The sequence below is a fragment of the Papio anubis genome, chromosome 6, assembly GCF_008728515.1.
Source record: "Papio anubis isolate 15944 chromosome 6, Panubis1.0, whole genome shotgun sequence".
Lineage (NCBI taxonomy): Eukaryota > Metazoa > Chordata > Mammalia > Primates > Cercopithecidae > Papio > Papio anubis.
The window spans coordinates 36,983,049-37,002,606 of NC_044981.1; the positions used below are offsets into that span (position 1 = coordinate 36,983,049).

General features: G+C 41.4%; 1 protein-coding gene across 5 annotated transcripts in view; it reads right to left on the reverse strand.

Moving 5' to 3' along the window:
- The window catches only part of BTBD9 (BTB domain containing 9), a 480,044-nt gene extending 461,729 nt beyond the window's left edge, over nucleotides 1–18,315 (reverse strand). For 2 of the 5 annotated variants that reach the window (XM_031667673.1, XM_031667676.1), the window contains exon 1: nucleotides 16,126–18,314. The gene's annotated coding sequence lies outside the window, so the exon portion shown is untranslated. Of the gene's footprint in view, nucleotides 1–15,893; nucleotides 15,972–16,125 lie in introns of those variants that run through there. The other 3 variants (XM_031667674.1, XM_031667677.1, XM_031667678.1) reach the window with 3 other exon arrangements.
- Nucleotides 18,316–19,558: the final 1,243 nt, after the last annotated feature.

The window sequence follows — 19,558 nt, forward strand, 5'->3', positions numbered from 1 at the left end:
ATCGAGGCCATCAAACTACAGAAGGTCTTATAAATGGAACCCCAAATGAGCTCAAGTCACAACTTCTACTGAGGACCCCTGGACTGATCCACTGGCTCTCTAGCTAGCCTAGAGAGTTCCCCTTGGGAGGATACTACAAATGCAGGGCCCCTTCTTTGCCCCTATCCAGCAGGAAGTAGCTAGAGTGGTCATCACACAGTTCCCAACAGCAGTTGGCGTGTCCCGTTTAGAGGGGGGATTGAGACGTGAGGCCAGCTGGACTTCCTGGGTTGAGTAGGGACTTGGGGAACTTTCCCATCTTTCAAGAGGATTGTAAAACGCACCAATCAGTGCTCTGTAAAACGCACCAATCTGCGCTCTGTAAAACGCGCAAATCAGCAGGATTCTAAAAGTAGCCAATCATGGGGAGGATTGAAAAAAGGGCACTGACAGGACAGAAACGGAACATGGGAGGGGACAATAAGCAAATCAAAGCTGGCCACTCCAGCCAGCAGCACCAACCTGCTCAGGTCCCCTTCCACGCTGTGGAAGCTTTGTCCTTTCACTCTTCACAATAAACCTTGCTACTGCTCACTCTTTGGGTCCATGCCATCTTTAAGACTGTAACACTCACCGCGAAGGTCCGTGGCTTCATTCTTGAAGTCAGTGAGACCACGAACCCACTGGCAGGAACCAACTCTGGACACAGGAGGATTGCTTGAGCCCAAGAGTTTGAGACCCACCTGGGCAACAGAGTGAGACTCCTATCTTTAAAAACATTAAAAATTGCTTCTCAGTCTTTTGACTAAAATCAAGCATAGTAAAAAAATAAAAATACACTATGCAATAGAATGGTATACAAAATCCTACCCCCCCATCCAAAAAACAAACAAACAATAACAAAACACTGTAAGGCAGAAACAAAATAATTTATAATGAAATAATGTTTATTTCATAAAATTACATTAGAAGACAAAGATACTCCCATAAATTTTCATAATGCCTTATGAGGGGAGATTCCACGTCTAATAAGAACTGGTTTCAAGAATTAGTGTACCTAGAATACATGGACTCCAACTGAGGAGAATATGTAATCTTAAAACGTCTAGTATTTGCTAATTTTGTTTCTTTTTATATCATGTTGTAAGGCAGTTTTCATAGTTACATTAGTATTATATTTTTATTCTAACCTCTTTCCAAAATGGACTTGGGTCTGAAAGCTTCATCATTTCCCTTCTGTCCTTCTCCTCCTCAATTATTAAGTACTCACTGGGTACATGACATTATTTCTTGAAATTAATTCTCACAATTAAGTAGACCGTTAAAGCTTCTAATTCATTTCCCAACTCACATTTTTCAGATGTGAAGAGAAAATCATCATCATCTAGTAGCTCATTATACATGCTACAAAATATTTCACCCCATCTGTGAAGTTGGCCATAGTAAATATGTTTTGTTGCCTTAGTCAAGATTTATGATAATATAATAATGTAATTTTAAAGGCCACATGCCAAAGTACTTCCTAAATTAGTAAAAATACTTAGCACTTAACCTATAGCACACTTTAAAATCATCACACAATCTTGCAGGTAGCTATTTGCCCATAAGCCCAGGGCTAGTAACAACTGATAGAGAGCCTGTCACCAAGCCCATTTACTTGATTTATTTTACAGTAGCCTTCTAAGGCCACATACATAATGGGTGCTCACTTTGTGATGGGAAAATAAATTATTTGGTCTGGACAACCTGACAGTGTTACTATTAAGTTATTAATTCGCTAAGGGGGAGTAATTCCCTGAATAGCCTTTTTTCCTGCCCAAATAAGAACACTATTAGTAAATATTCACAGATTCCAAGAACCTAGAGCTGAAAAGAATTTAAGCATCATAACTAGGACTTTTTACAGATGAGAAAACTGAGGGACTTGTTCAAAGTCACAACATTCAAAGGCAGAACCTGGGATAGGGTAAGGAGAGATATAGCATCTCAACTTCCTCATTTAGAAAATGGTCGCTGCCCCCACAGGGTAACTATGAGGATAAAATAAAACACATGAAGGACACAGTACAGTGCTTCACATGTAACAGTCATTTTATACTGTCATTTTCCTTCTCAGAGTTTCCTCCACAATCCCCCCAATCGTGGGTCGGTCTTTTTTTTGTTTTGGCCAAAATGTAACTTAGGATGATGCACTTTGGTGATGATTTTCTGACACGTATACTGCATTGACAACAAATTATACTCCATTCAGGAACAGGAGTCACCTGAAGCACTTGACCCCAACTCTCGTAAGTCTATACTCCCCAAAAGTTTCAAGGACTTTCAATTTGTTGGACTGAGCCCAAGCCAACTTCCCCAGGGTTGACAGTATGCAGTTAAGAGCCAACTGTTCAACCTTGTGCTCCACACACACTTAAAACAATTATTTTTAATTTAATTTTTGTGGCTACATAGTAGGTATATACATTATGGGGTATGTGAGATGTTTTGATACCAGCATGCAATGCATAATAATCACACCATGGAAAACGGGGTATCCATCCCCTCAAGCATTTATCCTTTGTGTTACAAACAATCCAGTTATACTCTTTTTAGTTATTTCTTAAATGTACAATTAAATTATTATTGGCTATAGTCACCTCATTGTGTTTTCAAATACTAGGTCCTATCCATTCTTTTTACTTTTTGTTTGTTTGTTTGTACCCATTAACCGTCTCCTACTAGACTACAAGTTTTTTTGTGGGCAGGAACCACAAATGATTGTCATTTGGACGCAGAGCACCTAATATTACCTAGCAAGAGGTCAACACACGTTTGCATGGATGAAAAAGAAGCTGCCTGGGCATCTTCTTCCCAGCTCCACCTGAATTAGGTCAATTCTTATCATAAAGGAGCCACACCATACTCGAATTCAACTCACATGAATTTAACTATTTATATGGAAGAAGTTAGAAATAGTGGGGGCTACTCACCACTCCACTTAGTGACTACATGCTCCTTGCTGTAATCAAGCCTAAAACAAAAGGTGTGAGTGATTTCAGAAGTTTCTCAATCACTGTTAAACAAGTGAGGAATTAATTGAAGGCCGTAAAGAAGCACTGACCACAAACAGCTAGAGCTAGAGAGGTAGTAGAACACAGTCATCCCACCATGGGAGAATTAACCTTCCTTAAAAAACTCATTTGGTGATTTTTTCACATCAAAAGAATTTAATTACCACTGAAATAAACGGTACACAATTACTTTAGTATACATATTTTAATGTTTAGGTAATTAAACTTTTAATCTAGGGGTGACAGACCAGTAAAGAGAACAAAGAAATCAATGAAAACGATGCAAATGCATACAAGAGTATTACCTCTTTAAAGCAGCAAATGAAGTATCTGAGAGAACTTCACCAACCCACCAATTACACCATGGCAAAGATGGCTTCACAGGGGGCTTATAATGCAGGTCAGAAAATAAAGGTGGCACTCATGAAATGAGGTACTGATAAGCCAGATTAGGGGTGTCATATAAAACTAGTAAAACTAAATTATCATAATCCAAATTAGCTCATTTTTAGACAAGCTTGTATTAAGAAATCCATGACACGGTACTCCGTAAGCATAAAGGTAATGATATAGAATAGCCTCCAAGATATAATGAGAGAAAAGCAAGATGCAATACAATACATACAGGATTAAGAATAAACATTAGAAAATGCCACATATACACAGCATATTTCTGAACAGATATGCAAGAAACTTTATTATTTTCGATCTCCCCCGGTAGAATGGACGCTCCATTAAAGCAGATCTTGGCCTATTTTATTCACCCCTGCATCCTCAAACACTAGAACAGCACCGGTGTTGGCAGTGAACCAATGGTAAGCTGTTTCAAAGAGGGGGAACTGGACGTCTGTGGGATCAGGATGGGAGGGACTTAATCTCCACTGTAGACGCTTTCATATTTTAAAATTTTGTACCATTTTGATAAATTACCTCCTTAAAAAGTGATTTTTTTTTAAACAAATGAGTTGTTAGATGAGATGTCACAAAGATTTATTACGCTGACTTTCATCTCCAGGACTTTAGCAAGGTACTAGCTAAAAACTGCAGCATGAGTATTAGCAGGCTTGATAGGAGTGAGGCTCATGCTGTTACTAAAAAGGATGAATAATAACTAGAAAATTTTAACTGATTTAACCACCTTAGAAAACAGTTTGCTACTATTTACTAAAATTGAAGCTCTGCCTATCATATGACTAAGCAATTCTACTCCATATATCCTAAAGTAAGGTGTGTTTGTGAGGCATGTACAAAAAGGTCATTACTTTTTTTTATTGATAAGCAGATTATCTACCTGGGAGTGAGTAGGAACAAGGTAGAAGGGACAGAAGAAATGGGAGTGACACTTCTCTGAGAATAACTTCGACTTTTGGAACCATGTTAACATTTCACATACTCAAAAAAGGACTAATAAATAAAATCAAAAATGGAGAGAGGGAAGCCTAACATGAAACACAAACAGAATCAAATGAACCAAACTGTATTTCAAATGAATAACATAACCACATTGAAAAAAGCAGGGGAGGAGGGAAGTACTAACTCCTAAAACTGAACACAGTGTTTGGACTACAGGTCCCCACGCTAACATGTTTTAAAACGCTAAACTCTAGTTAGTGGGTTTCTCTTTCACAAAGGTATGGGCTAACAATTTTGAACCTTTCTGGGTACATTAGGAGTACACAAATAAGTAAATATGTTGTCAATAAAGGGAGTCAGGTTCTCACTGTTGAACAAAGGTGTTACAAACATGAAAACAGGAATGGATAGAATCAACTCTGTACCGTAGGGTTGAAACCGGAGGTGTCAGTATGAACGCATGGTTTTTAATACAGATATACAAAAATATAGAAAGGTGTGGAATACACACACACGCACATGCAACCTAGAACATCGGTGTGCTAATAGGGCACTAGCAGCAATGAAACCGGAGGTAGTCCGTGATGCACACCTAGCTCTGAGATCTTGTTAATACAGATATACAAAAATATAGAAAGTGTTCCGTGGAGATACACAGCACAATGCAGAACTGGAGGTAGGGTCAGTATGAGACTAAACCTGGACTATCTTGTCATGCCAGAAAATAAGAAAGTGATCAAAGAATCAAGGGGACATGACAGACACAGAGCCAGCTTGAAAGGGTTGGTCAAATATGGAACAATATGAGTTAAAAAAAAAAATGATAGTAAAAAATTAAACCAATTGAATAACATAAGAATCCATGAAATCATTCAGATATTAATTAGTTAATTAATGGGGGCAAGCCAACTAATAAATGTAAAAGGAGAGATGGAATTAGAAAATCTTCATTTGGCAACAATCATGGCAATAATGGATTCCGGAAACAGTCATCAATGGAGCCTAAAACTAGTGTGTGAAAGTCTGAGGAGTAACAACATATTTACATACTCTCAAAGTATCTCCCAGAAGGTAGTATTTACAAAGGAAAGGCAGAAACTTTACAGTGGAGAAACCAGGCAGAATCCATCTTAACTAAGTGATCAAAATTAACATCATCAATAATAGAACAAATCAACATTAGCCTCTCAAAATGAAAGCACTGAGAAAAATACATCACATCTATAATATTACCGCCACAAATGCATAATGTGGATCTAATCATAACCAGATAAACCTCAAGTAAGAGACATTCTATTAAAAAAATAAATAGGCCAGGCACAGTAGATCATGCCTGCAATTCCAGCACTTTGGGAGGCCAAGGTGGGCGGATCATGAGGTCAGGAGTTCTAGACCAGCCTGGCCAACATGTGAAACCCTGTCTCTACTAAAAATACAAAATTAGCTGGGTGTGGTGGCACATGCCTGTAATCCCAGCTACTAGAGACAGTGACTCAGGAGAATCGCTTGAACTCAGGAGGCGGAGTTTACAGCAAGCCAAAATCGCACCATTGCACTCCAGCCTGGGCAACAAGAGCGAAACTCCATCTCAAATAAATAAATACATACATACATATATACATACAAACTGGCCTAAACCCTTATACAATGTCAGTGTTATAAAGACAAAGACTGAGGCACTATTCTAGATTAAAGAAGACCACACCAGGCGTGGTGGCTCACGCCTGTAATCCCAGCACTTAGGAAGGCCGAGGTGGGCGGATCACCCGAGGTCAAGAGTTTGAGACCAGCCTGGCCTACATGGAGAAACCCTGTATCTACTAAAAAATACAAAATTAGCCGGGCATGGTGGTGCATGCCTGTAATCCCAGCTACTTGGGAGGTTGAGGCAGGAGAATCACTTGAACCTGGAAGACAGTGGTTGCAGTGAGCCGAGATGGCGTCACTGCACTCCTGGGCTACAAGAGTGAAATTCCATCTCAAAAAAAAAAAAAAAAAAAGGAGACCAAAAGAAAAAAAGAAAAACTGAATGAACCACATGGCTGGTTTTTTGTTTTGTTTTGCTTTGTTCTTGTGTATTGGACTTTTATTGTTTTTGTTGCTGTAAAGGGTATTCATTGATAAGTGAATTGGGCTAATTGAAGAAATATGAATGAAGCCTGTAGGTTAGCTACAACAATAGTATTTAATGATTATAAAACAGTTAATAAGAGAATATCCTTGTTTTTAGGAAATACACACTGCAGGATTGGGTATTATATCTGCAACTTTCTCTTGAACAGTTCAGTGGGGAAAAAGGAGACAGAGAAGGATAAAACAAATGTTAACATTTGGAAGATGTGGTAAAGGTTACACGAGAATTCTTTGTACTATTCCTGCAATTTTCTCGTATGTCTAAAATTAGATTAAAATAAAAAACTAGAAGAAAAGAGTTAAGGGGGTAATTTATACTTGTTAGGGGTAAGGATAGTGAAAGTTAACATCTGACGTAAAGTGCCAAAATATAAACCTAACTGCAATATGTTCTGAAAAGGTTGCCTGACTAAGCCAATTATGTCCTATATACACCTTCTAAAGAATGAGATTTGAAATAAAATGGATCTACTTAGGACCTTACTCAAGGAGAAAAGTTAGTAAAGTACCCAAAGGACTGGATTATAAATTAGCAGACTCATCTAAGCCATGTATCCCAATGTCACTGTACCATATGGACATTGAAACATGTGCCTTCAGAGAGCGGTTGAGCAAGCATTTTTCTTCCAAAAGTTTGGAAAGTGAATTACCTTACCTAGAAATGTTTGGTTATATTTTAGATTAATATAAAACCATTAATTAGGAATACAATTGTTAAGAATAAATGAGTAGAACAGAATAGGATAAAAACGGAAACATTCTGGCTGCATTAGTACTAAAGCTAATGTGATGGATATAAAACTTCAAGGAAACCACAACAAATCTGTAACTTGTGAAAACTTTCCATAAAATTTAAAAACCACTAACTTTTCTTCAGAGCATTTCCAGAAAATACTGTGAATACAAGTCAGAAAAATTACAGCATGTGCTAAAACAGAGACAATCAACATCAACTGAAGAAATGGCTTCATAGGAAAAAGGATTGATGGTTGTTATAAAATATGCCCACAAATTATTTGACTCTCCCCTCAAAAAGGTGGAACCTAACTGCCTTCTTCCTTGAGTATGGGCTGGACTTAGAGCCTCCTTATAACCGATGAAATATAGAAGGAGTAACAGTGTTAGGTTCAAAATAGGAAATAAAAGGCACATGGTTTCCTCCTTGCTCTCTCTCGCATCACTTGCTCTGGATGAAGCTAGCTGACATGTTGTAAGGATACTCATGCAACCCTATGAAAGTTCTGAGGTCCCTTGCCAACAGCCAGCAAGGAACTGAGGCCTCCTGCCAACAGCCATGTGAGTGCACCATCTCGGAAGCAGATCCACCGGCCCCAGCAGCAGCGGCAGCTCTGTCTCCCGGGTTCACGCCATTCTCCTGCCTCAGCCTCCCGAGTAGCTGGGACTACGGGCGCCCGCCACCTCGCCCGGCTAATATTTTGTATTTTTAGTAGAGACGGGGTTTCACCATGTTAGCCAGGATGGTCTGGATCTCCTGACCTCGTGATCCGCCCACCTTGGCCTCCCAAAGTGCTGAGATTACAGGCGTGAGCTACCGCACCCGGCCTGGTCAAAAGCTTGATTGCAACTCATCAGTGACTCAGCCAGAACTACCCAGCTAAGCTGGTTCTGAATTCCTGACCCACAGAAATCATGAGATTAAAAAATGTTTGCTGTTGGCTGGACGCAGTGGCTCATGCCTGTAATCCCAGCACTTTGGGAGGCCGAGGCAGGCGGATCACCTAAGGTCCAGAGTTTGAGACCAGCCTGACCAACATGGAGAAACCTCATCTCTACTAAAAATACAAAATTAGCTGGGTGTGGTGGCGCACTCCTGTAATCCCAGCTACTCCAGAGGCTGAGGCAGGAGAATGGCTTGAAACCCGGGAGGCGGAGGTTGCTGCGAGCAGAGATTATGCCATTGTACTCCAGGCCTGGGCAACAAGAGCAAAACTCTGTCTCAAAAAAAAAAAAAAAAGTTTGTTGTCTTAAGCAGCTAAATTTTGGGATAATTTGTTACATAGCAAAAGATAACATAGAATTTGATTTAAGTTATTCCATTTGCAGGATTATAAATTTATAGAAATATTCATTGTAAAACTAACTGAAATTAACTATCATTTACAAAGATAGTTACAGTCTATATTTCCAGGAATGTATTAAATAGGACCAGAGTGACTTAGTCAAAATGCAAGAAATGAAAACTTTGCAAGTTAGAATATCTACACAGAACTATAAATAGAATGTATTAATTTTGTAAATAGGTTTAAAAATAAACACCTAAGTGGAGGGAATAAGTACGGAGAGAAGGGAGATTAGCTGGGAAATCTCAGGTATACATTGTTTGGGGTGAGGTTTTAAGGGATTTTTTAAAAGAGCTGACTTTACTATAAATGTCATTAGCTTGAAAAAGTACAGTTCTTTCTCTAGAAAACTTGGCACCTATACATAAAGAAGTGGGGCTGGGTGCAATGACTCACACCTGTAATCCCAGTACTTTGGGAGTCAAGGTGGGAAGATCCCTTGGGCCCAGGAGTTCAAGACCAGCCTAGGCAAATAGTGAGACTCTGTCTATACAGAAATAAAAATAAATTAGCCAGGCATGGTGGCATGCACCTGTCATCCCAGTTACTCAGAAGCCTGAGAAGGGAGAATTGCTTGAGTCCAAGAGGTCGAGGTTATAGTGAGCTAGGATCACACCACTGTACTCTAATCTGGGCAAGAAAGCCAGACCCTGTGTCTATGAAAATAAAAATAAATAAAAAGTGAGAAAACTGAATATATATGTAAGATCTCCTGTGAGTCAATTAAAAAATAATTGGGGTCAAATACAGCATGTCTTCATAGGAGAATCAGCGTTGGGGCCATCAACTGTCCAGCCCCCATTCCCTTCCGTTACTAACTATATTATCAAATTGTCTTCAAATATTTAGGCAGTGACTAAATTTCTACCTTCCTCCAGTAACTTTTCCTAAAACAGCAGAAATGAGACTGTATTTCTTCATCAAGACATTGACATGCTGAAGACCCATGGTGACATAAGGAATTGACATGAAGTAAAAAGACCATAGGCTGCAGAGTCCACACCTGGGTCTGGACTGGAGCCCAGTCCCACTTCTCACTGGCCACAAACTACAGACAAACAGTTCCCATTCTGGAACTCAGTTACCTTATTAGTAAAATGGAGATAATGTCAAATTTACATGGTTGTCATTATAAGGATGAAACAGTATACAGAAAGGGCCTTGCATATGTAGCCATTAGATAAATAGCAGCTTGTTTTTAATTACTCTTTTGCTTATATGCATTATGCATATACTTCCCAAATCAAGAAAATAGGGACACAGACTGCCAGAATATTTTTGTGTCTCATATTCAGATGCAAAGGCAGCCCAGGAGGTTAATGTGGACTTATGACATGTTATAATTTCTGAAACATTACAATAGCTTATGAGTTGCTGTTAAAACTGAACACTTAGCTACTTAAGAAACCAAAGTACCTAGTCTGTAATCAATATTTATACAGTACTTATCATATTCTTTGTATTACTCCAAATATGTTCTCCTCTATCAAATTACAGATTTGATTGCTAAAAAAAAGATACATCTCTATACCTGCCATGGCCCCATCCCTATACTCGTCATGGCCCCTTGAATACATAAGGCTGAATGAATTCAACTTCAAGTCCTCAATGTCTCTTCCTTCAACATAATCTTAAGATTATAAAAGTCAGGCACCTTCACCCTGACAATGTGCATATGTGTGTGCACACTCATTTCCCCGAGTAAAACCAGACTTAGGTGCACAAGGCAGTTATCGTTTTCTCTATGCCCAGCACTTCATACAATTTCTGGCACATTGTAAATGCTTAATGAATGTTAGTTGAGAGATAAATGAGAGAGAACAAGCACCTAGGCAGAATAGTGAGTAGCTAAACTGTCAGTCATGAAGCTCCAATTTAACCCCAATTTCACTCCCTTTACAAATGTGTTTATAATTTTGCACAGCTACTGTTTTATTTCCTTATACAGTGGAACTCCCTTATAACTTCCTCTCAGAGACTAGGACTAACATGTGTGCTATATGCCAAAAGTCTTCAGTATATGCAACATGTAAAACCCAAAGAAGATTGGCAAGCAAGGAATGTGCCCTTAGATTCAGATTCCTCTACATCCACGTTTCTGTGATTATACCTCTTCCTGTTTCTTTCCTGTGGGTTTTGCTCATTTCACCCATCTTATCTGTAAACTTCTCAGGAACAGGGAATACATTATTTGCTTCCCTTGTAAGACTCAAGGTGCCTAATACAGGACACAGACTGGAATCCTGGCACATATTATTAACAATTATTTTGCAAACTGGATTGTCATTTTAAAAAAAAATAAGGGGAGAGGGCATCTAACACAAAGTCAAATGCACATAGCTACACATCAGATATATGAAAGAAATTTTCTGTAGTTATTTTGTGTGTGTGTAAAATTAGAAATCATATCCTCCCCATGACTCATCAGAGATAAAAGAGGATAAATGAAATCTGTGTGTGAGGTACATGCAATCAGGCACCAGGACAGTATTAAGCAGCTTCAAAGGTTATTGCTATGTATCAGGCATTATAATATATTCTGGAGAAAACAGAAATGAGATAAGGTCTATGAAATTGGAAATCAGACTGGTGGACCTAGAGAGTCTAGAGGCTGTTAATTCTTATTCTTCTCTAAACTATCTCCTGGTTCTCCATACACTTCAACCACTTTGTTAGTGCTGGTTCCTTTTCATCTATCCTCTAACAGCAGCATCAGCATTACCTGGGAACTTGTTCAAAAATGCAATTTTTCAAGCCCCAGTCCACACCTACATAATCAGAAACTATGGGGGTGGGACCCAGAAATCTGTGCTTTACCAAGGCTTCTGGCTATTTATTTTCTTTTTTTTTTTTTTTTTTTTTTTTTTTTTTTTGAGATGGAGTCTCACTCTGTCACCCAGGCTGGAGTGCAGTGGCCTAATTTCGGCTCACTGCAATGTCCGCCTCCTGGGTTCAAGTGATTCTCCTGCCTCAACCTCCTGAGTAGCTGGGATTACAGGTGTGTGCCACCACACCCAGCTAATTTTTGTATTTTTAGTAGAGACAGGGTTTCACCATGTTGGCCAGGCTAGTCTCAAACTCCTGACCTCAAGTGATCCACCCGCCTTAGCCTCCCAAAGTGCTGGCATTACAGGCATGAGCCACCACACCTGGCCCCCTCCAGCTCTTCCTAATGCATTTTCAAATTTTAGAACTACTACAGTTTGCATGTGTCCTCTATGTGTTAGAGGAGACTTGATTCCCCAATGCAACAGTAGTGAGTGGTGGGATCTTCAGTGATTAGGCCATGAAGACTCTTCTCCTGAATGAATTAATGCCAACAGAGTGGGAATAGGTTCACACTATGAGTTCAGCCTCATTCCCTCTCTCTCTCACCCATGTGATGTTGATGTCTTCTGCCATGTTATCACGCAGCAAGAAGGCCCTCACCAGATACTGGCACATTGATCTTTGACTTCCCAGCCTCCAGAACCATCAGGAAATAAATTTCTGTTCTTTATAAATTACCCAGCCTGTTCTTTATAAATTAAACTTAGATCAGTTCTTGTCTTAGTTTTGTGCTGCTATTATGAAACATAAAATATGAAATAGCAGCACAAAACAAAGACAATAACTGATCCAAGTTTAAATACTGATTTAAATGTCCAAAAGTTCCATTCATCATCTCTGCCAGTTCCCACTCTCCATTTTTCTGGGGTTGGGCCCTCATCTACTATCTCTACATCCATTACTACTACTAACAATAACAGCAACAGCTGCCATTTATTATATTAAGCATTTATAAGACAGGCATTGTGTTAATCACTGTCCACATAGTACCTTTCTTAATTTCCACTACAATTCTTTAATTCAGATAAGCAGCCTAGGCTTAGAGAAGTTAAATAACTTTCCCAAGGTCAGCCAACCAATAAAGAACATAACAGAGATCTGACCTGCTATCTTCCTAACTCCAAAGTCCACTAAGTTAACTACTATACTAACATGCATCCTAGAAGGTTGCTACTCCCATAACCTCAGCGGTTATCTATATTACAATTGTCCCTAACCATCTCATAAACTCTGAAGTAGAATTTCCAGTTACTTAGTAGATCTCTCTTTTTAAACTCCTCATAGAAACCTCAGAATTAACACTGCCATTATTTCTTCTCTCCTCTTCAAACCTGTCCCTCTTCCTGTAATTTCTAACTTAATGTCATCATAAGCAAACAGTTGCTCAAACTAAACATATTACCTTTGACTTCTCACTCTCCCTTACCTTTAGCTGGTCATAAATGTAAAGATTTTTAACATCTAAAAATGTCTCCAAAATCGATCCATTCCCATTGTCCAACATTTCTCACCTACATTCTAGTCTCCCTGCCTCTCCACTCTAATGCAATCTGCACACGAACTGTCAACTTTCTGATTACTCTACCTTCTATGGCTCTCCACCGCCAATGAATGGAAGAAGTCTAGACTTTTTAGGATGAAGTAGAAGACCCCCTCATAATTTGGCTCCAAAAATAGCTTCCTGCCTCATCACTTCTGCCATGCAGTAAGAAGTGACTAGGCCTTCGTGAATGGATTAATGCCATTACAGCAGGAATGGGTTCATCATCTCAGGAATGGGTTCTTGAGTTCAGCCCTCTTCCCGCTCTCTTGCCCACAAGAAACAACTCAAGATATTTCCAAAAGTGCCATTTAATTTTAATCTTCAGTAACTTTGCTTATGTTGGCCCCTCTGCCTGGAATGCTCTCTTCCTCCTCCACATGTGGCAAAATTTTATTTAACCCTCAGAGCTAAGCTGCATCCCCTTCTTTTCAGCATGTTCCCAATCAATTTTTTCTCCAGCCAAAGTGCTCTACTCCCCCAGCACATTATTCATTCCAAAAGTGATTTAATTTGTCACAGCATATAATGGTTAGTGGTTTATCTCTTCTGATGAACACTTAGTATGCTGAGGATATTCTGTGTCTTAACCACTTCGTCTTCCCAGCACCCAACAAAGTGTCTAGCCATAGCCAACACCCAGTAAATATTTGCTGAGTTGTTAAATAATGCAACATTTGCAGTTGTAACTTTACACATCTTGGTTAGCAATTCAACTTCAGGTTTACACACCACTCAAAAGAATTTTCACATAACAGAAGATGTTATAAATAAAGACCAAGGGTTCAATATTCAGCAGCAGTGTATTTAATTATTCAGAAATCTCTTTTGTCCATATTTTTAAGCATCGTTCATCAGAAAGTCTCCTTTCCCAACTAACATTTGTATTTTTTACAGCATCAGCAGTAAAGACAAACCTCAGAGAGATAATCCCAAGCAAAACTATGTCACTGAGAGTGACCGCATGACTACTGGTACATCATTTCAGTCAATTTCCAAAACAACGGCCCAAGTACATCAGGTAGATTTTAGAAATTGAGACATGCACCACTACCTACCTAAAATACATGCACATTAGTGAAGCATCGATTCCAATCAGTAATTGAAATCAAAAGTACATTAACAACCTGATATTGGTTCAAGAGTAATATCCTTTACTTTCAAGTAAGGACAACACTTATACTTGTCAAAGACTATACTCTGATTAATACAACCTCTATCCCACCTTACAAGAAGGTTCTGTCTTGTTAACAGTGGGATGCTGATAAGCCCGCCTTAGTCCTTAATACTTTGCCTTCCCAACCTGCTAAGCCATCTCTCTCCAGTATTCCCCTATAAGAGACGTTCTGCTCCAGTTACCAGACATAAAAGTCGTCTTGGTATATCCTCCAACAACCAAATTCACATTATTATTTCCTCAGTCCCTGGTTTATTTCTTAATTCAAATTTTACACTTCTTTCAGAGAGCAAGTCAAATCTTACCTCTTTCAAAGAGTTCCCTAACTCACCCTACACATCCTATCTTTTCTGATTTCCTACCACATTTATAGTCCTCAAAGAGCACTGGTTACATGCTACTTAACTTGGTTTTATAATTATTGTATGTATCTCCTAGCTAGACTACTGCTCTCAAAGGAAAAAAAAAAGGTCTATGTCATTTTTCACTCCATAATCCTCCTCCCACACCTATCATGATACTGGGCAGAGGGAGGCACATTTATTAAGTACTTAATGGACTGAACTAAATGCTTTCTATATATAGATACACCACTTGAGCATAGTGTGCTATATAACAAATATCCATTGCATGCCTACTCTGTGGCAGGCACGTTTTTCCTATGTGTTAGACATAGGGCAAGGAGGAAAACACAGGTGACTCCTGTCCTAAAAGCTATTATAGTGCAAGGAGGAAGACACTTTGAATTCCGAGTAATCTAGTAAGTGTTACAAAGCAAGGTTATTACCGGTTCCAAGAGGTAACACACTTTATAGATCCTCAGTTATGAAACGGAATCAAAGAATTTTAGACCTAAATGAGAACTTTGAACTTATTTTCCTCAATCCTCTTGCACCAAACATTACATTTCAGTACAGTCTATCTTTTCACTGGTTCTACACACTGCCTTAATCAACAGAAAGAAAGACTGGCTTCTTCCCTGTCTCCAATACTCCTCGCTCCTAAGTATGGTAACCACAACCCCCATACATCTACCCATTATAGAGTCCAGAGCACTGAGAAGAGAGCACTGGGCTGAGGATAAGCTACACCTTTACACTCTGGGTTCTCCCATCATCAACACTTTCCAGCCCACACAGTGAAGAGAATCCCTATTTTCTGTCCAGAAAATAGCAACCTGTACTGCCTTTACGAAAAACAAACGAAACATGCTTCCATACTTCCTTGGACCTACTAATGACAAAAGCACAACACGGTTCTGGGAAATATAGCAAGATATTTGAGTCTATGAGGAAGTAACAAATGAGGATGCCTATCAGCACCTTGGTCTCAAACTCTGTAGCAACAATGTACTAAAACGCCAAGGAAAGACATGCACATACGTGTGAAGTTACAAACTCTAGGCAACAGGTTGGCTGCCCCGGATATATACTGACAGGTCACACTCCCTAGGACGTGGGTGTGTCTGACGCCGCACGCAGGCACTGCTTCACAACTCTCTCCATAACAACCAGCTCCTACTCAGAGGCTGGCCAGGACAGGGGAGATGAGGGGGCCCCAGCAGTCCCAAACTTTCCGAACCCCCACCCCAAGGTCACGGGTTTCGCCTCCTCTCAGTCCCAGGCAACGTCGTCTCAGACAGGATACGAGGCTGCTAGTGAACCTGGGCTGCTCCTGATTCGAACTCCTCTCTTTGGGAGGCTGGTAGAGCCACCCCGAACCCCCGAGACCTCTACTTCCTACTACACCTTCGTGGACTGCGAGCCTTCCCCGGCCCCGGCTACGCTCTCCAGAGCACCGGGGCCCAGGAACTGACCCTCGTCAGGCCCCGTCCGAGCTCCTTCCCCGCCCCCGGAAAAAGCGGCGGAGGGGCGGGGAGCGGTGCGCGCGGATACGGCGGGGGCGCGCGTCCCCGCGCCCCGGGTCCGCGCAGCAGGTGCGGCCAGGCCCCACCTCCCCTGCAAGGACCCGGCTACTCACCCCGACGATGTTCCTCTGCGACCTAGCAGCCGGCACAGACGCCTCTTCCGCCCGCTCCGCACCCTCCTCTTCGCCACCGCCCCCTTCGCCGCTGCCGTGGCCGCCGTCCTCGCCGCCGCCCCGGCTGCCGCGGCGCGCGTCCGCTTTCACGCACTCCGCCGTGGCCGCGCACGCGCCACTGCGCGGTGGCGTCACTTAGCAACCGATCGATCGCGGGCTGCTGGGTCCCGGGGTGCGGGCCTCGAAAGTCGCTTGAGGCGGCTTTGGCGGCTTTTCCGCACCGGCTCTACCCGCTGCCCCTCCAGAGCAGGGGGCCCCAGGGTGTGGCTGCCCTGCCAGCACCTGGCTCCGGTGTAAGTCGCGTCACCGCACGTCACTGTATGGCGTCACCGGCGCGCGTCACTACGGATGGGAAGGTCCTGGGCGCCTGTGGAGTGACCTTGTCCGGACCGCCGCAGACCCTATCGGCAAGTTCTTGGAGGTGCAGGAAGGTTCTCCAAGCAGTAGGACCGGAAAGGGCTGAGAGCGCGGTTAATGTCGAGGCTACTAAGTGACGCTGGTTAACTTCGCAGCAGGGTGTGACTGGCCCAGCCTTGACTCTCAGTTTCCTCTCTCTGTAAATAGTCATATGATACCGGTCCAGCCTAGGCTGGAGAATTGTGAGGTGAAAATGAAATAAGGTATGCAAAGGTACTTTGTAAGTATAAAGCCTATTGTGGCTCACGCCTGTAATCCCAACACTTTGGGAGGCCGAGGTGGGCGGATCGCTTGAGCTCAGGAGTTGGAGACCAGCCTGGGTAACATAGTGAAACCCCGTCTCTACAAAAAAGACAAAAACTAGATGGGCATGATGGCACGCGCCTGTAGTCACAGATACTCGGGAGGCTGAGGTGGGAGGATCGCTTGAACCTGGGGAGTTCAAGATTGCGGTGAACCGTGATCGCGCCGCTGCACTCCAGCCTCTGCAGTGAGAGCAAGACACTGTCTCAAAAAATAAATTTGTCTATCTAGATAGGTAAGAGTCGTAGAAATCCGGATGCAGGTCTGACTCTAGCTGATGTAGGAGAGTCAGTTATCCCCGGCGCTGGAGCAAGGTAGGGGACCACCCGTGCGGGTGTTGGAGGAGACAGATTGGGAAGGACTTAATTCCAGGCAAAGGCAGCTTCAGGAGTAAAAGTAGAAAGTGAAAATGGTCAGGAAAAGCAAGGCTTGGGGCAGGGAGACCCATTTTTAGGCCATTGCAGTACTCAGACAAGTGATAAGAACATTAAGGCATTGGCAGTGGGAATAGAGGAGGGGATAGATGTTAGCGCCATTAAGGTGGTAGAATTCACAGCACTGAGTGGGGATAAATGAGTAGGCCAGGTTCCTAGCATGAGTGCTGAGGTAGACAGTGGTAACATTTAGCAAGATGGCAAGCTACATGAGTCTTGATTATCCACAGGTGTCTACGTTACTATTATAGATAGTGATGGTGACATTCCTTAGGAGGATGACCAGATATGTGGAGTATGGTGATGAGTTCAAATATGGATATGTTTGTTGGGGAAACATTTACTCTCCATTCACAATGTCTTCCTTCCATATGGAATGACATCTATTAGTGTAATACTCTCCTGGCTTCTCACTGTACCTGTCCCCAATTCACTCTTCCGTAGGGGAGTGACTTCCTGGTTGGTGAACTTAAATGGGAGAAACTAGACATGTGACATCTATCCCATTCTTTTTCTCTTAAAAGATAACAATCTTCAGGGAACTATCCTGATGTTCTTTTCCATTTTTCCTGGAGCAGGGCCTATGGGTAGGGACAAGGGTGCCTAGTCCAGGGCTACAAAGAAAGTATATGTATTTAATTCCAGAGTTTGGCATTAGGAAGCTGTCTGTCCACAGGTGATATTTAATACCAGCTTTGTCAGCTGTGTTACACAGAATAATGATCCCCACACACACCAAAAAAAAAAAAAAAAAAGGATGACCACACCCTAATACTCAGAACCTGTGAATATGTTATATTACGTGGCAAAAGGGACTTTGCAGATATGACTAAATGATGCATCTAGAGAGATTATCCTGGATTGTCTGACTGGGCTGGAGGCAGGAGGGTCAGAGTCAGAGAAGATGTGATGGTGGAAGCAGAGGTCAGATAGATTTGAAGATGCTATACTGTTCGCTTTCAAGATGGACCCAAGGAATGCAAGCAAATTGTAGAAGCTGGAGAAGGCAAGGAAATGGATTCTTCTCTAGCACCCTAGGAACACAACCGTGCCAACACGTTGATTTTAGGACTTCTGACTTCTAGAACTGCAAGATAATAAACTTGTATGTTTTAAGGTACCAGGTTTGTGCTAACTTGTTACAACAGCAGTAGGAAACTAATACAGTCAGTAATAAAGATAATAGTTGGTTTCCTGCAGCTTTCTCTGTTACCTGGAAATGAAGGGTACAATTCAGCACCTTCAGAGACTATAGCAATATGACTGTGACCTGATGGAGGGAACCTCCACATCTGGAGAAAAATGTCCAATAAATACTCAAACTATACAGGTCTATGAATGAGGAAAGAGGTTGAGTTAAAATGGATTTGGAAGAAATAAATTTATAATTGGTAATTTAAGCCCGAGGCATGGATGAGATCAATCAGGGAGAAAATACAGAAGACATAATAAGGAGAGGCAAGGATAGGGCCCCTGGGGAGCACTAACTTTAAAAGGAGGTGCAGATGATCAGAAGCCCAAAAAGAAGTCTGAGGAGGAATGGCTAGAGAGAAAAGGAGAACTAGGTGAGCCTAATGCCTCTGAAGCCAGGCAAGCAAGATGGAGAGGGGTCAACACAGTCAGAGACCACAAATAGGCCCAGTATATCAAGAACTAGAAAGCATTCACTGGATTTAGCAACAGAAAAGTGGTTGGTAACCAACAATAGCAAACTTCAGTGGGATAGTGGAGATACATACTAAATCACTGAGATCTCAAAGGCAGACCAATGTAGTGGATTGGCCTCTGGACTGGTTTGATGGGAGTTTCGAGGTTCTAGTCTTGATTCTGGCCATTAACTAGCTAGGTAACTTTGAACAAATCCCTCAGCTATTCCAGGCTTTGGTTTTCTCATCTGGCAAAGGATGGGATCAAGCTGAGTCTAATTTTCACATTAATTGCTAGATAATCCCCCAATTTTATTTTTTTTTTTTTTGTCATATTTGATTCAATACTTTTATTTCTTTTTATTTTTGAGACAGCGTCTTGCTCTGTTGCCCAGTCTGGAGTACAGTGGTGCAATCTTGGCTCACTGCAGCCTCAACCCCCGGGCTCAATCACCCCAATTTTATATCAGACTCACTTGCTTATAACAGTACACTTCAAATCCTTCTCAGACCATTTTTCAACCATTAAGAATCAGTGTATTACGTGCCAGCTTCTGTCCTAGATACTATGGC